This window comes from Lepidothrix coronata, unplaced genomic scaffold (genome assembly GCF_001604755.1).
Source record: "Lepidothrix coronata isolate B3197 unplaced genomic scaffold, Lepidothrix_coronata-1.0 Scaffold59, whole genome shotgun sequence".
Classification (NCBI taxonomy): domain Eukaryota; kingdom Metazoa; phylum Chordata; class Aves; order Passeriformes; family Pipridae; genus Lepidothrix; species Lepidothrix coronata.
The window spans coordinates 3,968,520-3,980,787 of record NW_016690239.1 but is presented as its reverse complement, the minus strand read 5'-3'; the positions used below and the strand labels follow the sequence as shown (position 1 = coordinate 3,980,787).

Genomic DNA, 12,268 nt, shown 5'->3' with positions numbered 1-12,268 from the left:
GAAGAGAAGAGAAGAGAAGAGAAGAGAAGAGAAGAGAAGAGAAGAGAAGAGAAGAGAAGAGAAGAGAAGAGAAGAGAAGAGAAGAGAGAAGCATTAAAAATAAATGAAGGAAACACATGTGGCAGGGAACAATATGCTCTATCAATACTTAATATGCCATGTTCTCAGAACTCTTGCTGGACTCATTTCAGGTGCACTACATGTGGTTGTATGTCAAAGAAATAGAGAATATTCTTCTAATACAAGAGTTAATTGCTGAAAATTGAACCATACAGGCGAATATATATATATATATACACATATATATATATGTATAGCAACCATATCTGACATGATATGGCATAATATGCATTCCTCATAAGAAACGGTAGAACTCTTGGCTGGAGTTAGCAGCAGTCATTATACTTCTGTGTTGGTCTCACACTTACTACAGAGACATGGAATCCTTCAAGCAGAACTCAGAAACACTATATAACTCTTGATTGACCCCAATTTAAAAAATAATAAAAGAAACTATGGTATGATTATAAAGTCTCCTCCAATGACATCTCTCTGTACTATTCTACATCTCATCTTAAAGGCACAGAATGTGAAAATTTGCTAAAAGGGGTTTAAGGGCCAAAAAAACCCAACCATTGTTTCCCTCCAACACATGAGTGAGATGCTAATTGGAGGGGAAATTGCCTACTGCTGTTTAAGTCTGCAGAGGTGGAGGTCCTGTATTTTCCTTAAACTTCATTTGCCTATGGGGTAAAAGAGATTTTGCACAGTGCTCCAAAAAAACCTTCTCTAAGCAATCCATTCCTCCTCCAACCAGAATCAGGCTCCCACAACAACTGCTGCTTCCCAGTTCAGAGCACGCAGCTATTCATACCAGGCAAAGAAGTGCAACTGCTTTGATAACAAGGATGTCATTGTTAAAGAATCTTATTTAGCCAGTAATTATAATGCCAACATTACAATTAAGAGAGTAATTCAAAAAATCTTCTGAATTTTACAAACCCAGAGGATATGAGCATGTGAGAGCTGATTCTGGGGACGAGATAAGCAACATATAAGTATGCTGTGATTTTTCATGTTTTTGTCTGTTGGATACTTTGGAAGGGCAGTGCCATTTTATTTAAAGAGAACAATAGATCATTTTTCTCCCTATGATAAGTGCATAATTCAGAATTGTTCAAGTAAAATGCGATTTTTACAAATAAGCTATTTATGCAAACACAGTACAAATTAAATGTAGCCTTCCGGCAACAACTGGATAAATTCCAGTTCCAAACCACAAAGACAAAAACAGTCTGTTGCTAATGTCTCAGTAATACTGAAACTGTATTAGTGTTTTTCATGTCTTTATAGTGTCACCACCCCACACATGCAAACCTGAGAAGTCCTCTTTGGCCTTTATTAAACTATTCTGTTTAAAAAGAAAAAAAAACGGATTCTGTAAGGACTAAATCCCAATGCCAGATGCACAAGACTTCCAAGGGGAAAAAATCATTCTTCCTGTTTGTATGACATGTAGGCATCGTTACACACCAAGACCACACTTCAGAAGGGACATTACTCTGCCCAGTGGCAGCATTAAAAAGTGTGCAACAGTGGCCCTTCCGAAAGCCATTGCAGAGGATCAACCTGAGCTATTTAGTTTCCTCAGAGGCTGTCACCTCATGCAGAATTACAACTCTGTCACTTTTCTCTGGACTTTCCTAGTCCCAAAGGAAGTGAAACATCAATGCCGACCTAAGGGTGGGTAAGGAAATAAGGATGCTTGAGGAAACCTGAAAGACTTCCCACAGTCAATCCACAGAAAATGTTGCCTGTATCCCTAACTCTCCCCCTCTTCTCATCATAACATGGTATTTATTTTAATTTTAAAGCAAGGAGATAAATGAAGATTTGCAGTTAAAATATGTAAAATCAGTCCACCTTTGATCCAGAAGTCTCCCCCTCCTCTTATGGGAGTTGATCTGAAATCAATGGATGTGATGCAGGATTAAGAGTTAGGGTTCTCTGAATAAATACAGTCTTGCAGGAAAAAAATGAACCACACACAAATCAAGAACCACAACAGCAGTGCAGCAGCAGGGTTCTCCAATTCCTCCATAAGGTTACACAAGGAGACAAATGAGGCCTCCAAGGTGTCATGTAGCAAACTGCAGATCTCCTAAAGAAGATCCAGACATGCCAGTATGGGAGAAATATAATTAAGACCATTACTGCAGCCCATATAAAGACCTTATTATGAATGAAATTTGAAGACATTTGGGTTTGAATCCAAACCTGAAGCATGGCTTCCTTTGGAACTTTCCAAAATATTTCTTAACTGTCTGCATTTCTGTCCAAACTCAACACTACACTGATGCCTTCATCAGCACTCTGATGACCTCAAAGGTATTTAAAGAGGGAAAACAATAATAATCTATTTCTTCCTTTACTTCTAGATTGTAGGGGAATGTTAATTTTTTCCCATCTGTGGGCATGCACATGGATATATATAGTCCACAAGGATGGGAAATGAATTCAAGAAGAGCTTTGCTATTTCCAAATGCAGCAAGAGCTGCAATCTTTCCCACCCCAGGGACAGGTTCCTGGGACAATCCCATCTCCTGCTTCCCTCACTGACTCTGTCATTGTTCTAGAGAGATGAGGCATCAAATCTAATACCCAGCATGAGGGGAGAAAGAGGGTGTTGGGGCAAATCCCACAGAAGATTAAAAAACCTGGACTTGACTTACTAAGAAATAAAGAGCTGTGGAGTGCAGAACACTCAACTAATGTGCTCTGAGCAACCTCTGGTGGCCAGCAGATAGGATCCCATGTCTCCTCCTAAATGGAGTTGTACAGAGCCTGAGTTATCATTCTCCTATATGAGTGCAGACCCTTAGCTGGCTTGAATGAACATTACTTGACCAGCTCTAACAGTGCGTGGAAAACCTACAATGAGGTGGAAAAATTATAAGGATTTTCACTGTCTGTTAGCAAATACCCTCAGAGCAAAAAGGCTCCTGTGGAAACTATTGTTGTCTTTATGAGTTGTGAAAGCAAATAGCCAGGATACAAGAACTACCAATGCTTGAACATATTGGACTGGCATTCAAAGAAGCAGATTCATAAAAGCAGGTGAACATATAAAGATAATATGCAAAAAATCAACAAAAGAGCATAAGTAATTTTCTCTGGAAAAAGGTGGAAAATATTAGAGGCCAAGGAGAGTGGAAGCTGAGGCTGGGACAGAGTATGCAGCCAAGGAACAGTTGCAGAGCATCACTAATGGCAGGTATGAGCAGGAAGGGGTGTTACATGGAGAAAAACTAATTTCGGGAGCCAGACATTATTGTAGTGAGAAAGGTACCAGAGACAAGGGAAACAGCTGTAAAACATCTTGCTTTTGAACTTTAAATCTAAATGGAGAAAGTGGTGGCCCTGGAAAAAGGCGTAGAAAGCTAAGAGTCAAAGGAGAAAAGCAAAGTTGCCAGGAATGTGCTGGATGTCATCAAACGAAGTCATAAGAAAAGTCTGGTGAATACCACTTGTAAGGTAGTACCCAAAGGATTATCACACAGCAATTTAGGGAGGACAAGGATTAATACCTTAGGGCTGACTGATTCTATTAGTCATTATCCCAGAGCCCTCAAAGCAAGGGTGAATGAACTTCAAGTCTGCCTTATGGGATCTGCTTGCTAAGCAGATCAAAGGAAAGTATTCACCATTTTAAGCAGGATCAGGCCTGTTGAACGCTGAAATTCTAAGTCTCCAGAGGAAAACGCAGATGCTTGAGACATTTGTGTTGGTGATTTAGTAGGAGACATCTGTCCCCCTGAGTCAGTCTGAAATAATGTCACAGAAGGGTGTTAGGAGCACAATGTGCTCCCTCCGCAGGAATGCAGCACTGCTGTTCTTGCTGGCAGTGACATACAAGCCGAAGTGCCTTTTCACTGAGGTACTGGCAGTGCTGCAAAAGAGGAGAAATCAAGGCGCGTGTTAAGCTTTCCCCCTTTTTTCAGTCTGTGTAATATGCCCTTGATTTATGCTTCTGATGGATTTCAAAAGGGAAGTCCTTACAAAAGCAGAGTACATTAAGCATACTACATTTATCATGGGTCACCCAGGAAGATGACACAGTTGTTGAGACAAGAAGTGGCTAAAATCAGAGAAAGGGAGGAGTACCGTATGAAGTAAAGGTGGGTTAAGCCAGGACCCCAGGACATTACGATGACAATTAGCGTTCTGTAGGTTTACAGTCTCTGGGTGAAATCCTGCAGAGACATGCAATCACTGAAGCTGCAGGGAAATGATAATGAGAACACAAAGGGCCAGAAATGAGTATGTAGATGATGATATACAACTAAACGAGATGCTGACTCATAAGTCCTCTTAAACAGCTTGAAAATGAAGGAAGGAAGGAAATGAGGATCAACTGCCTATTTCCTGTGCACAATGGTTTTGTGGGGAGGATACGAGAAAATGGTGTTTCTCAACAATGCTGGGATGGGAAAAAGTCAGGATAGTAACTCAGTTGGGATCAGGCCAGAGAGGTTCTTCCAGTTGAAATGTTAAGCAGACAAGTATCTGCCAAAGGAGGGAAAGGGTGAAGTCTTTTATCACATGAAAACACAGTCAATGTACAGGATCAACTGCTGGCAATCTACAAGACATCATTTAAACAACTGCGGGGGGGGGGGGGGGGAGGGGGGGGGATGGGAATGGCCAATGACAAATGGTTCAAAAGGAAGCACAGAAACAAAAAGACCAGTGAAATGTAAACCAGGAATGCACTCAGAGAGATAGCAAGGAAGACGTCTGCACAAAACATTAGGAGGTCTTATGTTTCAGGATTTACATTTTCCAGCACACTCTACCTCTACAGCATCACTCAAACTGCATAGGTTCTTTGGCTCAAACTCATTGAACATTACAGCTGAAAATGGTATGTGTTAGCCAGGCCAACTATTTTGGTTTTGATTTCCAAACAAAAGAAAAAAAAAGAAGGGTCTTCTTTTCATTGTTGCTTTTCTCTTTTTCTCAGTTTTTGTAAAATAATAATAATAAAACAAGTGCTAAAAACCTGGATTTCATTTAAATTTAGTGAGGATTAAAGCTAAGATATTATTTTACATAATTTCATGTATTTAGTAAATGTGAAAAGCAAACACCTAGAACTAGACACATAAAAAAATCCTCAAGGGAATCCAAAACATAGGCCAAACCATACTTTTTAAGAGATATAAAGTAGTTATACCTTTAAAGTCAAAAACAGTCTGGTATTCAAGAGATTCAGAAGTTCTCCAAGGTCACACAGTCTCCCCCCTTTTCCTGTCTCTCCAACCATGTGGAGACACTGTGTTGAAACACCTTATTTTTGCACTGTCTCAACATAAAGTATTGTATCTATACTCCAGTTCACATGCAATACCAAGGGAAAACTAAGTTCTTGTTCACCTTAGTTGACTTTTAAGTCTAGGGGTTTTTAAGGAAGAACCTGCAGGGTATTGTATGTTTCAGTATTGGCTTTATGCTTAAAGTATATTATTAAGCACATAATTAAGAATAATCATATGAAAAGTCCATGAGACTATTTTCATTAACAAAGTTAGGCATGAACAGATTGTTTGGCTGTCCTTGGGCCCTAACATCTACAGGGATGGGTGCTTATCAGACTTTTTCCACATTTCACATAAAAGTAACCAATACATAAAAGAAATTATTTCTGTGTTTATGATTCATCTGTCTCCTGCTACAGAATTTAAGTATCACTGTGCAATGCAACACTGCAAACCCAGACTGGTGCAGGCTGAAGAAAAAATGGTGATTTGGTCTAGTTTCTCTAAGGTAATCTGAACCTGAGCTGAATCTATGACTCTTGCATCACTCTTTTGTGATGTAAAATTTTGTATATGAAAAGCCTCCATTGTACAGACCTAGAAGACTGAAAACACAGTGGCTGAAGATCTCAAAGTTGGTTGCCTAATGAGGCTTAGAGTTTACAAGGAGATACCTAGCTGTGCCTCCTACTAATTCTGGTAATATTTGCATGGAACAGACCAATTTTGAATTCATTGGGAAGGTTTCAGCCAATGACATGTAATATTTGAGATATCTGACAATGTAAATATGGATTCAGACACTAAATTTTACTAAGTAAGTGTCAAGAATACTGTTTACCATTTTTCTGTAATTGTCCCACAGCTAGAAATTGGGACAATTAGACAAATACAGTATCTTTGTTTACAATAGTCTGTTTTTCCTATTGTTCACTCCATCCTATCTTTATCATCTCTTCTTGGAATCACAATATATTGCTGAAGATAAACAACAAAAAAATATTATAAATCTTTATAAAGGAATAAACCAATGATGACCTAAGAAGGAAAAGATTTTCATGAGCTGTCTCGAGTATTTTGAAAAGTAAGTAAGAATAATAGGGAAAATATGATGTTTAAAGAATATAGCTGTTTCTCTCATTTTTCTGTGGTATTTTTCTCCCAACTTTATTTAAACAACTGGCTGACCTGGTTATTCATACAATAACCATCACTGAAAAGCACAGTATGGTGTATACAATGAACAACTGATGGTCTACTGAGAACAGCACCCTCTGAAATGAAGAAAAATGCATGAGCTTGTCATCTTCCGTCACTCAGAATTAATTGTAATGTTTCTTTTATAAATTCTTTCTTTTGGACTTTATTTTGATCTTCAGTATTGATTAAGCGTACCTGATTTTCTAGGCTGTGATCAGCTCATCCAGTTAAACCTTATAAAAGCTACTTGAAATGATAAAAATTTGGATTACATCCTATTCAAAATTCTAAGGTTACAGGAGTTGTTCCCCTGCCCCAAAAGTAAAAAAAAAAAACAAAAATTATACAGTAGTTACTCAGAAGACAGCATAAACAAAAATATGTACATGCATTTTGTTCCACCTTTCTGCTGTGTACCACCAAAATAACTTTAATGGACACATTTTCTAACAACTTAAAGCTCACAGCTCCAAATGATGGGAACTGCAGGTTTTGGCCAAGAACCAACATTTAACTACTGCCCTAGACAACTTCAGGAAAGAGTTCATGCAGTATAGTACCTGCCTACATCAGGATGCCTGGGGACTGCACCCAGTAGCCTGGTTTTCTGCTCAGCTCTTACGAAAAACCAAACCCCACTCAATTTATGTGCTTCAATGTTCTGAATTTCTTTTAAGAAAATAAGTTGTAGAGCAGAAGCAATTTAGAGAAAACTCATCAATGGGAACCTCGGTAAGAAAAATCAACGGATAACTGTAGTGGCAACCTCATTCCTTGGAAAGTGTTCTCTTACCAACTATTTCTAATATACTAAAGTGTTCTTAGAAAACTGTAAATCAGAATTCCCCTGACCACAGAGAAATGGGTGAATAAATTTAGTCCAATCATAGCTTTCTATAGGCTGAGTGTTAAGCTCTGGTTCACATTTCAGTCCTTACAAAACCACTTTCCTTGTCCTTTGCCCACCATATACAACAGAACTCACAGTACCTCTCTACCTTACATGGCTTTTGCAATAATTAACTCAAGAACAGTTTCCAGCATATTGCAGGGAAAACTGCTACAGAAAAGCATTACATTTATACACCACATTAAGCTTGCCCTTAACCTCTTGTAAGGATCAGTGTCTCAGCATAGTAGGGAGGTTTTGCTAAGGATAGACTCCTACATTTTCCCTTAGAACACCTAAAACTTTGAACTACAACATCCAACATAAAAAGCCTACCTGTTTTATTATTAACTGAATTTATTACCTTCCACCCTTTCTTAAACACACACTTGTCATTTAGACAATTACAAGAGAGATATGAGCTCAGAAATGCCTTTGTGCAGCATATACCAGTTTACACTTGAATAGTTATAGAGTAATTAGAGTGGAATCCAGCAGAATAAGTCAGTCTTATTTTCTCATAATATCAGTTATCTAAGTGAGATAAATATTAAGTACATATAATGTTATACACAAACAGTGAAATTCTGCAAGGTCCCGAGTGAATTCTGTTTTTGATACAATCAGATATCACTGCTATGGCGCTAGGGGCTAATTAACTCCAGCCAACTCTAGGCTATGGAAAATTATTGTGGCATCACTATTGCAAAACAACACTGTAAGTTTTCATTGATAAGGATATTTAAATATTAATTACAATTTCAGATTTATATATAGATAATCAAATATTATATATTGTTCAGATGTTGTTATTGCAATGTTTTATTATGTATTGCAAAACTTTCTTCTTAAAATTATCTACTTACATTTGAGAGATACAATATAAAACCAATAATAAACCAACCATAACATCAGCTCGTTAATCAGAAATGTCAGTTTAAATATATCCCATTTGGAAACAAAGACAAATGCTACTGGCTTTATAAACCTTACAGAACAGGGAACAGAGCTAGAGTTGGATCTCAAGAGTTGATGTCATAATTGTTCACAAGCCAACACAGGGCTTTAAAACTGAAAAGAATCTACAGCATATAAAATGGTTTCCAACTTGTAAGGGGCCAGGCCCCCTGCCAATGAATAATACTTTTCAATACAATTTAGGTTTTTTCCCAAGGACAAGGTGGGGGAGGGGATATAACACATTCGTGCAGAAAGGAATGTGCAATTCCATATTCTTATGTGCTACAAAGAGAGATGGATTTCTAAAATCTTGTTTACTTGTATTGTACATGTCTTCTCTTCAAATGCTTAAACGTTTCCCAAGTTGGGATCTTTACATTTTAATGTCTTCGTTCATCAAAAAGCTTTATAGATGCAGTGGTAGCATCACTCATAAATGACAAAGTATCAAAAATTAGGAGTAAGCAAGTCTAATATCCCTGGAGGTGTCTTGAACAGGCTGAATGGAGTTCTGGGCAAACTGGTCTATTGAAAGGTATCTCTGCCCATGGCAGGGAGGTTGGAACTAGATGATCTTTAAGGTGCCTTCCAAACCAAACCGTTTTATGATTAATATGAGCCAACAGATAAATTTTCTGCATATCAGAGGGAGAGGCAGTGAAAAGAGTATGTATATTTGAATTTTCTCTTTGCTGATTTACTTTTCTTTTAGCATATATGCACATCTTAGCACATAGTATTCTCAGAACTGCTGAAAATTCATCAAATCAAATGTTAAAACTTTGAAATGAAGTAAGCATTAGTAGACAAAACCAGATAAGCAGAACATAGCTTCTTCTGCTCTTGTGTGAATATTCAATGACCTCATATTCCTCAGTGCTTTCTCTCTCCTGAATTCAGCACAAGACAATGTCATCTGTACAAACAAAAAAGGTATTTGAAAAAATATTTGAAAAAACTGTGTCTCAGTCTCTTCTAATTACATGGCACAGCCTTCACTAGCCAATAAATACTGTAGCCAGAACATTATGTAGGTCTGTACTTGAGATTATTCATTTGCCTGGTTACACCATTGAGAGCACATGTCTCATGATTTACAGATATGCATACAAAAGGAATCCTGACTCCACAGAAGCTCGTGGAATGTGTTTTACTACAGGCATCTCCACAGGTTACCCTCTTTAAGCTTCAAAAATAGATTTAAAAGATTCAAAGTGAAAAAAGAATGGGTTCTAATATACTGTTCTTTCAGGAATTTTCTGAGAATAATTCACTTTCCAACAGGTGATTCTGTAGGACTTATGAAGCAAAACATAATGGCACTGGTCCTTTTAGATGTGTCTGAATATGGGTGAAGGTGCTTAATCTTGTGAAAATAAATGTGTTCTTATACTCTGCAGACATCGTGTGGTAACTTTTGCCTGCTCTGTCATAGTGTTATCTTGGAAACTAGAAAATAATTCCTATTTTGGCCATGGAGCAATGCTTACTTTTTTTTTGGTCTCTATTCCCCATCCTTCATTTGCCTATTTTTTTGGATATAAATATAACTTTTTTCTCCAAACAGCCATGATGTGTATATTGTCTATTTCCGGACATCAAGACCTCCTATTCTCTGATGCAGCTGTTAGCAAGGAAAATTCTGTGCGTGGTAGGTTACAGCATCTAAGTGTGCACTGCAGAGGTGCATAAGTTCCCTTCAATGTCCTCCTAAGATTATCTTCTTGCTTGCACTTGTATCAATTCTGATTGAGAGAAATCATGACCCTGAGATATACTCAGCAGTGCCATACTATTCAACATGCTGTTCGCAGCATAAACTGATGACACAGGCATTGCTGTTCCCAGGAATAATCTCCACGTTGACTAACTGGAAAACATAGCTCTTAGTCTCATCCACTCAGAAAGGAGATGCAAAGACAGTTTATGTGGCAGATAATAGTTGTATGACAAATATTCTATACTATAGGATCCTTTAGCAGATTGCTTTTTTTAATCCTGAAGGTTTTGAGCAAAAGTAATTCAAAACTAAAGAGATACTCTCATTTGATTGACTCAAAAGGGAATACTAAATTCTTATGAAGAGACGAACATATTCAAGACTTCTATTCACACTGACTGCATTACCCTATTATCCCTTTAACCCTCTTAAACGAGTTCCCATCATCAGTCATTTTTCTCTAGTTATTGAAATTCCCAGAAGTATCATTACTTCTCTATTTCCAAAAATCAAACAGAAAACCCAGCCTGACAATGAAGGTGGATTAAGGAGAATTCTGTGAAAGCAGATGTTACAGGGAGTTCACTGAAGGTTAGGTAGTGTAAGAAAGCCAAGTGGAAAAAAAATCTAGTGTGTGATCATATCTGCTCTGACATGCATTGACTGAGCTTTCAGTTCTGTTTATCTCAGGAACTGAATAAATGGCTAGTAATTTCAATAGTATCCAATAAGGCAAGGGTGTAAGTTGTACATCATTGCTGAAAGAAATAAGATTAGGTTTCATTTTTCTGAAGGAACACTGAATTCTAAACAGAAATAATAATTTCATTATTTCAGAAGCTATTAATAAATAATTTCATGTGATATATCTTTCTGTCAGAGCTCTAACAGAAGAAAGTAGGGCATAAGGAAAGGACCAAGTAGCAGCAGTACCTAGATGTCTCTTCTGATTCACTGGTAATTCAAGAAATTGATGATTCCACAGACTGCTCTGGGATGTGACTGAGGGACTGTGTGTTGATTTTATAGGTAATGGTTTAGATTCGTTCCCAATATCCATTACTTCTTCTTATAAATTTCATTTAAATGTCCCTGTCTGGAAAACTGAAAGCTTTTAAGAGATTTCTCAGGGAGGAATTTGAGGTACTAAATGGTAATAATTGTTAGGACAGCATTTGCTGTATTTTGGAACTCAAAAGTGTGAAGTTTCAACACATATGGCCACTTGTTTATATGACATAGGGGTAATTCAGTATCAGATTACATGATTTATAAATTAATGGTCTAAAAATCTAAAAAAAAATATTGTTTCTTCATTAAAAAGGTAGACCCTTCTTTAGTAGAGGTTTGACTGATAAGGGTAAATAGAACTCTCCAAAAGTATTGCTTACACTGACAATTACAAAGGTAACTTCTGTGCTGAGGGAAAACAAATTGTTCTACCAAGAGGAATGAGAGGCAGACAGTAGAATAATATGAAGAAAAAAAATAAGTGAAGGACATCCAGAAAAATATGTTTCTAAGTTAGCTAGATACTATTTTTCATGCTTGAAAAGCAAATGAAAATTAAAAAAAAATATGTTTGTGTGGTCTAAGAGTACAAAAACCCCACAGATGTCTTTAAAAGCATTCTGTAGACAATGCCAATTTGAAAAGATATTCTCCCATCATGAATCCTTTCAATCTAGTTAACTGAGCCTGCATGTTCTCTTTGCATTAAATACTTTAAGGAAACTTGGAACAACAACTATTGTGAAAGTGGGCAACTCTCTTTTTATGGCTTAGTAAATACTAAAAAAATGGTAACATATGGTCTAGAATAAATCCTTTTTATATAGCATTTAAAATGGGGAGGGAGAGAAGGGGAAACAAAACAGTACTTACCCTTTGAGACCTTTCTTCTGAGGAGCTACGACAGATACCTGCTTATTAAAGTCTGCAACTCCAGCTGCAGTATTTACTGTGCAAGGACTGAGAAAGGTGTGTTAACGAGGCCCAAGTAACAGGTAAAACAGTTTGCAACCTCCTGTTACTTTGTCAAATGTATACTCCAAGCAAGCAAACAAACAAACAAAAAACCCCTACCAAATGTTATCCTTCACAGAGTGAACAAACCGATTGTCAGATGAGCCCTCAAATTCTGGACCACACATTAATGGGTGGGATACGCCTGGTTTCAGC

At 37.4% G+C, this 12,268-nt stretch overlaps 1 protein-coding gene across 18 annotated transcripts in view; it reads right to left on the bottom strand.

The window, feature by feature from the left end:
- KIAA1217 (KIAA1217 ortholog) overlaps positions 1-12,268 on the bottom strand; it is a 338,499-nt gene that overhangs the window by 104,020 nt on the left and 222,211 nt on the right. The window lies entirely within an intron of this gene.